Source organism: Stomoxys calcitrans, chromosome 1 (genome assembly GCF_963082655.1).
Source record: "Stomoxys calcitrans chromosome 1, idStoCalc2.1, whole genome shotgun sequence".
Lineage (NCBI taxonomy): Eukaryota > Metazoa > Arthropoda > Insecta > Diptera > Muscidae > Stomoxys > Stomoxys calcitrans.
The window spans coordinates 16088794-16103673 of NC_081552.1; the positions used below are offsets into that span (position 1 = coordinate 16088794).

The 14880-nt window shown below is 38.0% G+C and overlaps 1 protein-coding gene across 8 annotated transcripts in view; it reads right to left on the reverse strand.

Moving 5' to 3' along the window:
• Window positions 1–14880, reverse strand: part of LOC106094211 (pericentrin) — a 173254-nt gene that overhangs the window by 63041 nt on the left and 95333 nt on the right. The gene's annotated exons all lie outside the window — the stretch shown is intronic.

Sequence of the window (14880 nt, forward strand, 5' to 3'; positions counted from 1 at the left end):
TACTTGTTTTGATTGCTTTAGGGATTTTTTAGATTTTTTTCTAGCAATTATGATGGAAGATATGACTTTAGTTTGGGGAATATTACTATATAGATGCTACCAGATCCATCCATTGGTATACATTTCGAAATGTGGCTAAGCTAGATCGCATATTTTGTTATTGATCTACTAATGCACATGACTGGCATGGCCTTTTGTATCTAAATTTAAAGGAACAAGGTTATGGAAATTATACATTCAGTGCTGATTATAAACATCAACTGAGACATACATTTACAAATGTGTTCTATTTCTGCTTCTAACATCCCCTTTATAATTAAGCAGCAGTCATTTTCAGCAAACAACAGACTTTTCTGCAGGAAGCCTGCTACCCTGAAATTGCAGTACTATTGCTGTAATAGCAGAACTACTCTACAATAGCAGCAAAATTGACTGCTAATATTCAGCAGACAGTGTTTGCTATTCTCAGCAAACTTTGTACTATGAGTGTAGGTATTTGATAGTAGAAAACTAATTTGATATCCAATTTTGAGGCCAAGTGTTTGGGGGGTCGTCTCACCCCATAAGCTCCTCCTAAACCAATGTCAATTGGGGCTCAAATAAAAGGAATTTGAGAGTAGAGCACGATGTTGATATTTTTTCAGGGCTAAGTGTGTGGGTGGCCGCCCCAACCTACATACCCCTCCAACTCGACATATTTGTGTGTTTCAGGGACGCTTCACCTCATAAACTACTCCTAAACCACACATATATACCGACTATTACAATATCAAGCTCAAATATGGTTTTTGGATGAAGAGTATGAATCTGATATCCACTTTCGGGGCAAAGGGTTTGGCTACTCCAACTCACCACCAAAACTAAGAGAGTGAAGTAGATCTAACATAAAAATTTTTAGTGGACTTTAGGTTTCTTCAGGTTCAAGAAGTCAAACCCGGGGATCGATTTATATGAGAGCTATATCTGTTCAAAGACCAATTCGGATCATAGTTGGCGTGAATGTTGGATTTTAGCCAAATCGGATGAAAATCCATCAAAATCATGAAATCCAATCGGGGAATCGGTTTATATGGGGGCTATAACCAAATCTGAACCGCCAATTTGCAATCCCCAACGGCATACATCAAAACTAAATATTTTTTAAAAATTTCAAGCGGAAAATTTCGACAGACGGACGAACGGACATGGCTAGATCGACTCAGAACGTCGAGACGATCAAGATTTCATATACCTTAAGGGGTCTGGGACAAATATTTCGAGGTGCTACTAACGGAATGACTAGATTAGTATACCCCCATTATATGGTGGTGGGTATAATAAGAGTGTGAAAGAAGCCGCAGCAGAGTGGATTCTGTCCAGCTAGTTGTATTTATGGAATAAATTGTCATACAACTTTTAGGCTAATTTGACTCATTCACTTTGAATAAAATATAAATAAAAAACCTTGGGCAATCCCAACAACAAACGCAACAATATTTAAGCAAATTACTTTCGTCGCTTCATAACTTTGGGGAAATAAAAAATATTTGAAAAATTGCCAACATTTCCCATTGGTGATTGACATATTGTGGTCTATATTAATTCCCTGTGAAAAGGTGGAGGATGCTCTCTAAAGAACAACTTTATATATATTTTAAATTTCCATTTTGTCTAGGTGGTGAGGCAAAAAAAAAAAGCAAAAATCTGTTGACAAAACATTGAACAATGCCATTATTTATGTTAATGGCATTTGTCGCTTCATAAATTATGCGGTATAAAAAATGCTTGAAAAGATGCCAAAATATTTTGAAACTGATTCATTAAATGATTTTTTTCAAGACACGTCATTAACTTAATTACGTTTTAAGCTAAAGCATTTTCTTAATATATTGTAAAAAGGCTAGATGACATGAAATGTTACCAATTTCGCACAGGTATATCTGTCATACCAGAAATGACAGCTACAAGATATTTGTTTTATTGACAGCTCATTATATGTTGGTTAGAAACCACCAAAAACGTTTGCTTTTGGGTTTATATAAAAATAAAGTTTGTTTGTTCAATAATGGGCTGGAAAATCGCAAACGGTTATTGTAGGCGAACTCAGACACCTGGAAAGTGGACAAACTGTTTGTGTATTACACCATAAATCGTTTTAATGGTGATAGTCTACAAAAAACTGCAACCTCAACTGAAATGCTTTGACCATTTAACACACGGTTTTCACGAAATCCATGCTGTAGTGGCAATCAAGTGGGTAAAGATCTGAAAATATTCCGGAACACGATCTTACAACCAAGCAAAAACAAACAGAATAACAAGAAAACGGCATTATGTTTCAGGCCGAACTTCAAGCACCTAGCTTGAAGTTTAAAAATACTTTCGTGACAGACATATTTGCAAAAATGCTTAAAGTAATCAAAACAAGTAACAGGCAAACAACAAAGAAGTTTCACATTGCGGCACGCCGTTCGGACTCGGCTATAAAAAGGAGGCCCTCTATCATTGAACTTAATATTTGAATCGGACAGCACTTCAGTGATATGTGAGAAGTTTGCCCCAGTTTGTGGAATGTTCATGGGCAAATTTGCAATTTGCAATAGACAAACATAAAACAGCATAAAATTTTTTCTGCAGATTTTTGTACTTAAAACAGCAGATTTTGTTTACTGAAATTGCAATACGAAATGTTTGTTAAAACAGCAGCACTATATTTGCTGAAACAGCAGTAATGTCTGCTTCCCCATTTTCAGCAGACAAAAAAAATTTTATTATAACTCCACTACCATATCCATAGTTTTATCCAAATATGGGCTCTACTGGATCATATTTGATTCAGGTGCCGAGAACTCTTATTCAATTCATAATTTCAGCGAAATCAGGTAATAAATTCGATTTTTATGGGATTAAGACCTTAAACTGGATGAGTGGTCTATATGGCAACTATCTAGTCTAGTCTAGTCGGATGGCGGGAGGCTTAAAGCAACTGACTTTTAAAATTTCAGGAAAATCGGGTTATAAATGCGGTTTTTATGTGCTTAAGGCCTTCAATCGGCAGATCAGCTATACCTTAACGTATTTCGATCTTGATCATATTCGGGACGGATGACGGGAGGCTTTGAACAACTCTCTGTTTCAAATTTCAACGAAATCGGATAATAAATGCGGCTTTTACGGGTTTAAAACCTTGAATTGGCAGATCGGTCTATATGGCAGTTATATCGAAATATATTCCGATTTAAACCATATTTAGGTCGGACGTCGGGAGGTTTAAAACAACTCACTTTTCAAATTTCAGCAAAATTGTGTAATTAATGCGGCTTTAATTGGCTCAAGACCCTGAATCGGCAGATCGGTCTATATAGCAGCTATATCTAAATATATTTCGATGTGGACCATATTGGGGACGGATGACGGAAAGCTTTGAACAACTCACTGTTAAAAATTTCAGCGAAATTGGATAATAAATACGGCATTTATGGGCTTAAGACCCTGCATCGGCAGATCGGCCTATATGGCAGCTATATCTAAATATATTTCGATCTGAAACACTTTTAGGTCGGACTTTCGATTTCGATCTTGATCATATTCGGGACGGATGACGGAAGGCTTTGAACAACTCACTGTTTAAAATTTCAGCGAAATTGGATAATAAATGCGGGTTTTACGGGCTTAAGACCTTGAATCGGCAAATTAGTCTATATGGCAGCTATATCGAAATATATTCCGATCTAAACCATATTAAGGTCAGACGTCGGGAGGTTTAAAACAACTCACTTTTTCAAATTTCGACGAAAATAGGTTATACATACGGCTTTTATATGCGTAAGACCCTTAATCGGCAGATCGGTTTATATGCCAGCTATATCTAAATATAGTCCAATCTGGGCCATATTCGGTTCGTATGATGGGAGGCTTAAAGCAATTGGCTGTTTCAAATTTTTGGCGAAATCGGGTAATAAATGCGCCTGTTATGGACATAGGACCCAAAATCGGCCGATCGTGCTATATGACAAAAATATATGTAAATATCGCACGATATAGACCATAATCGGGTGGCACGACGGGGTCCCTACTACAAATCATCACTTAAAATTTCAGCAAAATGGGACAAAAATGTGGTTTGTATGGGCATAAGATCCTAAATCGGCAGATAGGGCAATACGGCAGCCATATCCATATCTGGCCCGATATGACCTATTCAAGAACTTGGCCTGCGTATGAAGAAAATACGAGTCTGTGCCAAATTTCAGCTCATTATCTCAATTTTTGAAGGCTGCAGCGTGATTACAACAGACATACGGACATGGCTAGATCGTCTTAGATTTCGACGCGAAGAAATGTTGAAACAAGTAAAAGCGTGCTAAGTTCGCCCGGGCCGAATCTTGGGAACCCACCACCATGAATTCTGCTAAAACATGGGTGCTCTATCATGTTATATCATGTTTAGACCGTACTTGGTATAGTTGTTGGAAGTCATAACGGAACACTATGTGCAAAATTTCAGCCACATCGGACAAAAATTGCGACTTCCAGGGTCTCAAGAAGTCAAATAGAGAGTTCGGTTTATATGGGAGCTATATCCAGTTCTTTACCGATTTGGATCATACTAGGCACAGTTGTTGGAGGACATAACGGAACACCACATGCAAAAATCGGACAAAAATTGTGATTGGGGCTCAAGAAGTCATATCGAGAGATCTGTTTATATGGTAGCTTTATCCAAATCTGAAACGACATGGCCCATTGGCAGTCCCCGACGACCCACATCAATATAAAGTATCTGTGCAAAATTTCAAGCGGCTAGCTCTACGCGTTCGACACCTATCGTGATTTCGACAGACGGACATGGCTAGTTCGAATCAGAATGTTGAGACGATCAAGAATATATACACTTTATGGGGTCCTAAATCAATATTTCGAGGCGTTACAAACGGAATGACTAGATTAGTAAACCCCCAGCCTATGGTGACGGGTATAAAAAAATACGCTCGCGGTGCTTCAAGATCATCACACCTGGCGAATCGTGGATGTAAGCGTATGAGCCCAGAAGCACTTCGAAGCAAATTGTTGCCTCTTTATTCGACAAAACTACTCATGTGGCGACTGTCCCAATTGAGCAACGTAGGGCGGTCATTTATGAATGGTGCACCATAATTTGATGTCTTAATGACTTCTTTTTATAACCGCACATTAAGATAAAAATATGTGGTCAATGAATTTCGTCGCCAGAAGAAAATTTCGAGAATTGGTTTGACAGCATGCAAAAAAGGTATAAATCATGCTGGAGGATACTTTGGAAAGCAATAAAACCATTTTTAATGACAAAAATTTGCAATTTCTTATTAGGCCAGAAATGTATGCAGCAGCCCTCGTATCTTATGAACAGGGGCCGAACTCAAGCCTGATTGGGCTTTGCTCTCAAGTATGAATGTGATTCAAAGATTTTATGATAAAACATTTGTTTTCTCTAGAGAGCGTTTGCCACTAACCAGTATTTCTCTAAGCAGTTTCCATCCTGATGAGTTTTGTTATCTCTGATGAGTTTTACTTGACGTGTCTCTTTTCTTGACGTGTCTCTTTTCTTTTATCTCTAACTAAATTGTCTTTCTTTTTGGTCTCTCACACACTTTAGTTCCCTTTGTGGGCTTTGTTCTCTTTCCTCCCCTGCATACGTTGATCTCGTAAATATAACGAACTTTGCTCTCTTTCAAATGTTTGCTTTACTAACTAGATTTGCCATTAACATTCCACTAAGGAACAGGGGAAACTTCGCTCACATCAATGAGTGCAGTCCGATTAAAGTTTTAAGCTCAATGTTAAGGGGCCTCCTTTTTTGCCAATATCATGGTTTTAACATGGTAAGGGAATACCGCCGCTGAAAAGTTTTCTTATGTTCACGTCAGCATTTGAACCCTGGCGTTCGGTGTCATAGGCGGACATGCTAACCTTTGAGCCACGGTGTCCTAAGTTCCCTTCTTTGCTTTCTGTATTTTTCCCCACTGAGTTTTTCTCCCTCAAAGGACATATTTTCTCCCTGATTTTTAATGCACAAATTTTTCTCTTTAACGAGTTTCTACCTTTAATGGGATTTTGTCTTCAACTAGCTTTTCTCCTTAATGAACTTTAATTTTTAATGTGCTTTTCTCAAAGGAACTTTACTTTCCCTCTTGAGCTTAGCTTTTCAAACTTTTCACTACTCGGGCTTTATTCTCTAAGGTCATTCCTCGCTAACAGTATTTTCTCCTCACAGACTTTTACAATCTCAAAAGAGATTTCTTCGCAGGTTTATTTGATTTACAAAGTTTTGTCTATAACGTGCTTTCTCTTGCACGGGACTTTTTCTTTAACGGGCTTTTTTCTCTTTCACAAGTTGAAGAGTTTATATACTTTATAGGATCCCCCCATCCAATGGTGGTGGGTATAAAAACAACTTGCCCAGTCTGTTATATTTATACCCTACACCACCACTGTGGTATAGGGTATTACAAGTTTGTGCAATTGTTTGCAACGCTAAGAAGAAGAAGAGTTGGACCTATTGATAAGTATACCGATCGACTCAGAATCACTTTCTGATTCGATTTAGCCATGTCCGTCTGTGAGTCCATGTATTCTTGTAATCAAGGTAAAGGTCGTATTTATTGATCCAAGGACGAAAGCTATTGATTTTGGTAAAAATCGGTTCAGATTAAGATGTAGCTTTCATATATCCCATATATACATATATATATATTTTCAACCGATCTGCACAAAATTTGGGACGGAATGTTTTGTTACTGATCTTAACCTATTTGCAAAATTTCATCAAAATCGTGTCACATTTAGATATAGTTCCCATATATGTGTATTTATCGCCGGATTCGCACTTATATGGCCGTAGTAACAACAATTTTCTAAGATCTGTACAAAAAAGTGGGTTCAGATTTAGACAAAGCTCTCATAAACATATATCTATTGCCCGAGTTTATTATTGTATGGTAAGTATATGGTATTATATAGTCGGCACCGCCCGACATTAGCATTTTTTTAATTTTGTAATACCTTTTTCCTCTTCTTTAGTTATGTGAACTCCGCGAACCATTTTTAGGTGCTAATGCTTTAATTTGCGAAATGAATATTGCAATAGATCATGTGAATGTGTAGTAATCATTTCTATTTCTCTCCTCTTAGGTTTAAAGTAACGAAAATAATACAATTCATAAGTAATAACAACGTTTTGATGAGTGTCCCTATTATTTTTTCCAAGTAAATTTACCAAAAAAACGACACCATAACGTGTATCCGTGAATTATATGAGATTAAATAGCAAATTTAAGTTAACCGTTCAAAGCCCAACATGTCTACGAATATTCAGGTTCAGCCTTATACAGATGTAATCATGTTTTCTGATTCTTTTTGTGTAAAATTATTCTTAGTAACTGTTGTCCCTATTACTTTTTCCGCCACTATATATATTTATATCACCCGATTTTCTTGCCTAGAGCCACTGCAATGCGCTTGCAAAATTCCCAAAATTACAACACTTTCTTCGACGAATACCACAATATTTCAGAAGTTTGCTCGAAATTTGATACGGATTGTTTAATGCAAATTGCAAATTTTGCCCATGAACATTCCACTAACAAACAGGGGCAAACTTCTCACATATTAATAAGTGCAGTCCAATTGAAGTTTTAAGCTCAATGATAAGGGAACACTTTTTAATAGCCGAGTCTGAACGGCGTGGCGCAGTGCGACACCTCTTGGGAGAGAAGTTTTTACATGGCATAGTTCCATATAAACCGATCTTGGGTCTTGACTTCTTGAGCCTCTAGAGGGCGCAATTCTCGTCCACTTTAACTGAAATTTTGCACATAGTGTTTTGGTAGCACTTCCAACAACTACGCTAAGTATGATTTTAATCGGTTCATGTTTTGATATAGCTGCCATATAAACCGATCTTGGGTCTTGACTTCTTGAGCCTCTAGAGGGCGCAATTCTCGTTCGATTTAATTTGAAATGACGAAATTTTGCATGTAGTGTTTTGGTAGCACTTCCAACAACTGTGCTAAGTATGATTCAAATCGGTTCATAATCTGGTATAGCTGTCATATAAATCGATCTTGGATCTTGACTTTTTTAGCCAATATAGCGCCGATTTGGCTGAAATTTAGCATGAGGTGCTTTGTTATAACTGTGCTAAGTATGGCGTAAATCGGTATATAACCTGATATAGCTGCCATATAAACCGATCTGGGATCTTGATTTCTTGAACCTCTAGAGGGCGCAATTCTCATCCGGCTTCTTTCATGACCTTCAACATACGTGTCTAATATAATCTGAATCGACCAATAGCTTGATATAGCTCCTATATAAACCTATCTTATCCGAATGAACTGAAATATTACACAATGACTTCTACAATGTTCAGCATTCATTTATGGTCCGAATCGGACTATAACTTGATGTAGGTCCAATAGCATAACAGTTCTTATTCAATATTCTATGTTTGTCTAAAAAGAGCATAGATCTCGACAAATGTGATCAATGGTGGAGGGTATATAAGATTCGGCCCGGCCGAACTTAGCACGCTCTTACTTGTTTTTATTATTGTTATTAAGAAACGAAAAGAAGTGCATTGAAAATTCATCATCATCTGAACTACAAATAGAGGGGAGAGGGAGGGAGCAAAGGCAGCTACCAAGTCTTGATTGAGAGTTCAATAATTATGTGATTAAAATAAACCTTATCACAATGTTTAATTCACAACAAATGAACGGCATCATCATAGTCGTTTCAGTTGTTTTCGATGGAGCATGCAATGAGTAATCTAAGAAATTGAAGCCTATTTACGCGAGTGCCTAGAACTCAAACTCAACATCAAGGAAACTGAAGCATAAGCATCGAACTAAGCAATTTCAAACATCACTTTATGACTTCCTTGGTAGTTTGCCTCAAATCATCAAAGACAACATTTCAACATGACATACTTCTTGTTATTGCCTGTTAAAATTGTTCGTATATATTTTTTTTGACAGTCTTCTTGCACAAAAAAAAAACAAAAATCTAAAATTATACCATACTTCATTATAGAGTTTTGCCTGTCTATGGTCTGTGGTTTTTGTGTTTGTTTTTTCGAACAACACAAAACTTTTGCGCCAAAATTATTCGTTTGAAAATTTTCGAGTTTATGCTGCTCGGAAATTTACCGTCTCCGTTTGTTTGTCCGTCGATATACAATAGTTCTTTTTATACCCTCCACCATAAGATGGGGGGTATACTAATTTCGTCATTCTGTTTGTAACTACTCGAAATATTCGTCTGAGACCCCATAAAGTATATATATTCTTGATCGTCGTGAAATTTTATGTCGATCTAGCCATGTCCGTCCGTCTGTCCGTCCGTCCGTCCGTCCGTCCGTCCGTCCGTCCGTCCGTCCGTCCGTCCGTCCGTCCGTCTGTCTGTCGAAAGCACGCTAACTTCCGAAGGAGTAAAGCTAGCCGCTTAAAATTTTGCACAAATACTTCTTATTAGTGTAGGTCGGTTGGTATTGTAAATGGGCCATATCGGTCCATGTTTTGATATAGCTGCCATACAAACCGATCTTGGGTCTTGACTTCTTGAGCCTGTAGAGTGCGCAATTCTTATCCGATTCGAATGAAATTTAGCATGACGTGTTTTGCTATGATATCCAACAACTGCGCCAAGTATGGTTTAAATCGGTCCATAACCTGATATAGCTGCCATATAAACCGATCTTGGGTCTTGACTTCTTGAGCCTCTAGAGTGCGCAATTCTTATCCGATCAGAATGAAATTTTGCACGACGTGTTTTCTTATTATATCCAACAACAGTGCCAAGTATGGTTCAAATCGGTCCATAACCTGATATAGCTACCATATAAACCGATCTTGGGTCTTGACTTCTTGACCCTCTAGAGGGCGCAATTCTTATCCGATCAGAATGAAATTTTGCACGACGTGTTTTGTTATGACATCCAACAACTGTGCCAAGTATGGTTGAAATCGGTCCATAACCCGATATAGCTGCCATATAAACCGATCTTGGGTCTTGACTTCTTGAGCCTCTAGAGTGCGCAATTCTTATCCGATTTGAATAAATTTTTGCACGACGTGTTTTGTTATGATATCCAACAACAGTGCCAAGTATGGTTCAAATCGGTCCATAACCTGATATAGCTACCATATAAACCGATCTTGGGTCTTGACTTCTTGACCCTCTAGAGGGCGCAATTCTTATCCGATTGGAATGGAATTTCGCACGACGTGTTTTATTATGATATCCAAAAACTGTGCCGAGTATGGTTCAAATCGGCCCATCTTTTGATATAGCTGCCATATAAACCGATCTTGGGTCTTGACTTCTTGAGCCTCTAGAGGGCGCAATTCTTATCCGATTGAAATGAAATTTTGCACGACTTGTTTTCTTATTATATCCAACAACTGTGCCGAGTATGGTTTAAATCGGTCCATAACCTGATATAGCTACCATATAAACCGATCTTGTGTCTTGACTTCTTGACCCTCTAGAGGGCGCAATTCTTATCCGATTGAAATGAAATTTTGCACGACTTGTTTTTTTTATTATATCCAACAACATTGTCAAGTATGGTTCAAATCGGTCCATAACCTGATATAGCTACCATATAAACCGATCTTGGGTCTTGACTTCTTGACCCTCTAGAGTGCGCAATTCTTATCCGATTAGAATGAAATTTTGCACGACGTGTTTTGTTATGATATCCAACAACTGTGCCAAGTATGGTTCAAATCGGTTCATAACCTGATATAGCTGTCATATAAACAGATCTGGGGATTTGATTTCTTGAGCTTTTAGAGGGCGCAATTCCTATCCGATTTGGCTGAAATTTTGCATGACGTATTTTATTTTTACTTTCAACAACTGTGTCAAATAAGGTTCAAATCGGTGCATAACCTGATATAGCTGCCATATAAACCGATCTGGGATCTTGACTTCTTGACCCCTAGAGGTCCCAATTATTATCCGATATGCCTGAAATTTTGTACGATGGATCCTCTCATGACCATCAACAAACGTGTTTATTATGGTCTGAATCGGTCTATAGCCCGATACAGATCCCGTATAAATCGTTCTCTCTATTTTTCTTCGTGAGCCCCAATTGGCGCAATTCTTATACGAATTGGCTGAAATTTTACACAGGTCTCCAACATATAATTTAATTGTGGTCCGAACCGGACCATATCTTGATATCGTTTTAATAGCAGAGCAACTCTTTTCTTATATCCTTTTTTGCCTAAGAAGAGATGCCGAGAAAAGAACTCGACAAATGTGATCCATGGTGGAGGGTATATAAGATTCGGCCCGGCCGAACTTAGCACGCTTTTACTTGTTTATTTTCATGTTAGTTCGTAGCATTCCCGCTTGGCCTGTGGTTTTTGTGTACGAGTCTACGAAAAAGTTGGATTTAAAAATAAAATTTCCAAAAATATAGAAATGCTTGTTTTTGTTATGGCTAAAACATTGGGGTGTAACGAAAAATAAAATAAAACCAGCAAGGAAAGGCAAAACTCGGTCGGAGCCGACTATATAATACCCTACACTTTCCCTACAATTTAAAATTCAGGCAATATATAAATATATTGGGTTGCCCAAAAAGTAATTGCGGATTTTTCATATAGTCGGCGTTGACAAATTTTTTCAAAATTCAAATTCAAAATTTTATTAAAAATGCATTTACTTTCTTTTAAAAATTCCGCAATTACTTTTTGGGCAACCCAATATATGTATATGAGAGCTATATCTAAACTAAACCGACTTTCAAACAGATCGTTTGAAAGTTGTTGGTACTATGGTCATGTAAGTGCAAATCCGACAATAAATATGAATGGGTGCTACTTCCAAATTTAAACCGATTTTGATGAAATCTTGCAAGTATGTTAAGATCGGTAACAAAACAATTTATGCAGATTGGTTGAAAATTGTACTTTCTACCTTTAAGTGCAAATCGGGCGATAATTATATATGGAATCTATATCTAAATCAGATGGCGGCTTAATTTATTTCTGTCCCCACACATTAATTCAATCACACAGTGTCCTTTTAGGTTATTATGATTGATCGACAGTTTTGGGGTGAGGTGGTCCGCTAGATATATGAGCAGAATTAAGATATCATTACGTTATAACTTAATTTAACCCTAGGTTGTCATGATTGTTGTATACAGCCGAACAGAACTTTCGGGATTGGAGTGGCCCCTGGGTTCCTTAAACCCAACTTTTAATGGCATATTCGTATTTTATTTAGTATAGAAACCAACCAACCAAAGACAACAAAACATTCAAAAAGTGTGCAGAAACCTCACTCTTAAGAATTTTCAGAAAATTTTTCGGAATTTTATATAAAATTGCTTTCTTTTAACCAGCCAATTTCCCCCAAAACATGACTTCTTATAACGATGCACATTTCATTTAACTATTTTCATTAGTCCACTTTACGACAGTTAAACATTGCGATATCTCCTTTATAGAATGTTTCAAAAGACAGCTCTATTTTTATACCCGCCACCGAAGGATGGAGGTATATTCATTTGTCATTCCGTTTGCAACACATCGAAATATCCATTTCCGACTCTATAAAGTATATATATTCTTGATCAGCGTAAAAATCTAAGATGATCTAGCCATGTCCGCCCGTCTGTCCGTATGTCTGTTGAAATCACGCTACAATCTTTAAAAATAGAGATATTGAGTTGAAACTTTGCACAGATCCTTTTATGTCCAAAAGCAGGTTAAGTTCGAAGTTGGGCTAAGACCGATTCGCTGATTTAGGGTCCTAGGCCCATAAAAGCCACATTTATTATCCGATTTTGCTGAAATTTGGGACAGTGAGTTGGTTAGGCCCCTCGACATCCTTCATCAATTTCGCCCAGATCGGTCCAGATTTAGATATAGCTGCCATATAGAACGATCCACCGATTTAGGGTCTTAGGCCCATAAAAGCCACATTAAATATCCGATTTTGCTGAAATTTGGGACAGTGAGTTGTGTTAGGCCCTTCGACATCCTTCATCTATTTCGCCCAGATCGGTCCAGATTTGGATATAGCTGCCATATAGACCGATCTCTCGATTTAAGGTTTTGGGCCCATAAAAGGCGTATATATTGTCCGATGTCGCCGAAATTTGGGACAGTGAGTCGTGTTAAGCCCCTCGACATACTTCTGCAATATGGCACAGATCGGTACAGACTTGGATATAGCTGCCATATGGACCGATCGCTCGATTTAAGGTTTTGGGCCCATAAAAGGCGCATTAATTGTCCGATTTCGCTGAAAGTTGCGCTTGGTCCTTGGATATCCTTCTTCAATTTGGCCCAGATCGGTTGAGATTTGGATATAGCTGCCATATAGACCGATCTCTCGATTTAAGGTTTTGGGCCTTTAAAAGGCGCATTTATTGCCCGATGTCGCCGAAATGTGGGATAGTGAGTTGTGTTAGGCTCTTCGACATTTATCTGTAACTTGGTTCACACCGGTTCAGATTTGGATATAGCTGCCATATAGACCGATATCTCGATTTAAAGTCTTGGCCCAATAAAAGGCGCATTTATAATTCGATTTCACTGAAATTTGACTCAGTGACATATGTTAGGCTTTCCGACATCCGTGTCGTATATGGTTCAGATCGGTTTATTTTTAGATATATTGGGTTGCCCAAAAAGTAATTGCGGATTTTTTAAAAAAAAGTAAATGCATTTTTAATAAAACTTAGAATGAACTTTAATCAAATATACTTTTTAACACTTTTTTTCTAAAGCAAGCTAAAAGTAACAGCTGCTAACTGACAGAAGAAAGAATGCAATTACAGAGTCACAAGCTGTGAAAAAATTTGTTAACGCCGACTATATGAAAAATCCGCAATTACTTTTTGGGCAAAGGTATGACTTTTTCACCGGATTTTGACGAAAGGTGGTTCACATATATACACGAGGTGGTGGGTGTTCAAAGTTCGGCCTGGCCGAACTTAACGCCTTTTTACTTGTTTAGTTTTTTTTTCTACCCATTCGTCGTTAATGGATTAAGAAATTCCATACTTAGGTGCTGCCCATACAACATTATGACCCAATTCCGACCATACTAGATATGGTTGAGTTCAAGACATAACCTCAGATACGATATCATAGCCAATACGGATGTTTTCCTCATACCCAAGACGCATAATCAGTTGATCGGGTATATGAGAAAATGTATATCTTCAGAACACACTAATAAATCTTCCCATGGCAAATTGCATATGCAAATACGTATTTATATCACTCTCTTAGTTTATGTTTATCTTTTCAAATTTGTAACATCTCTAGTAAATTTCCAATGCACTCAGAGGGGTACGGTTGTGCTTGTTTCGCCAAAAAGAAGGCTATGAATAGGTGAATTACTCAAAAATAAAATAAGGAAAAATATGTATTTTATAAAAAAAAATTTAGCTGAATCCGGCTCGCTCCCTCGCTCCACTGTGTCTTCTTTTATGAAACCACTGCTTTCTCCACTGCCAAATACGTTCAATTTAAGTCCTGCCTTGCCCTGATGGGTGTACCTGCTCGTTAAAGGGTTTTTCAGTGGACCGTTCCGACCGACACGGGATAACTATAAGCACCACACAGGCTGATAGTGGAAGGCTTTGTTATATGCGGATTAGCTGCAAATCCAGCCGCGGGAAGTCGAGAGAAGAGTCTCAGTGAGGGGTCAGATGGCACTGGCTCTTATTTAAATACTGAGTGCCGATGATACTCAAGATGACAAGGCGAGTTATTGGCGCCTTCAAATAACCAATGGCCAACATCAGCGTCTGTTCCTAGGAAAGGGTGGGCTGGAGGCGAGCGTCGGATCTTGAAGCAAGAGGCTCGCGATATCGTGGGATACATA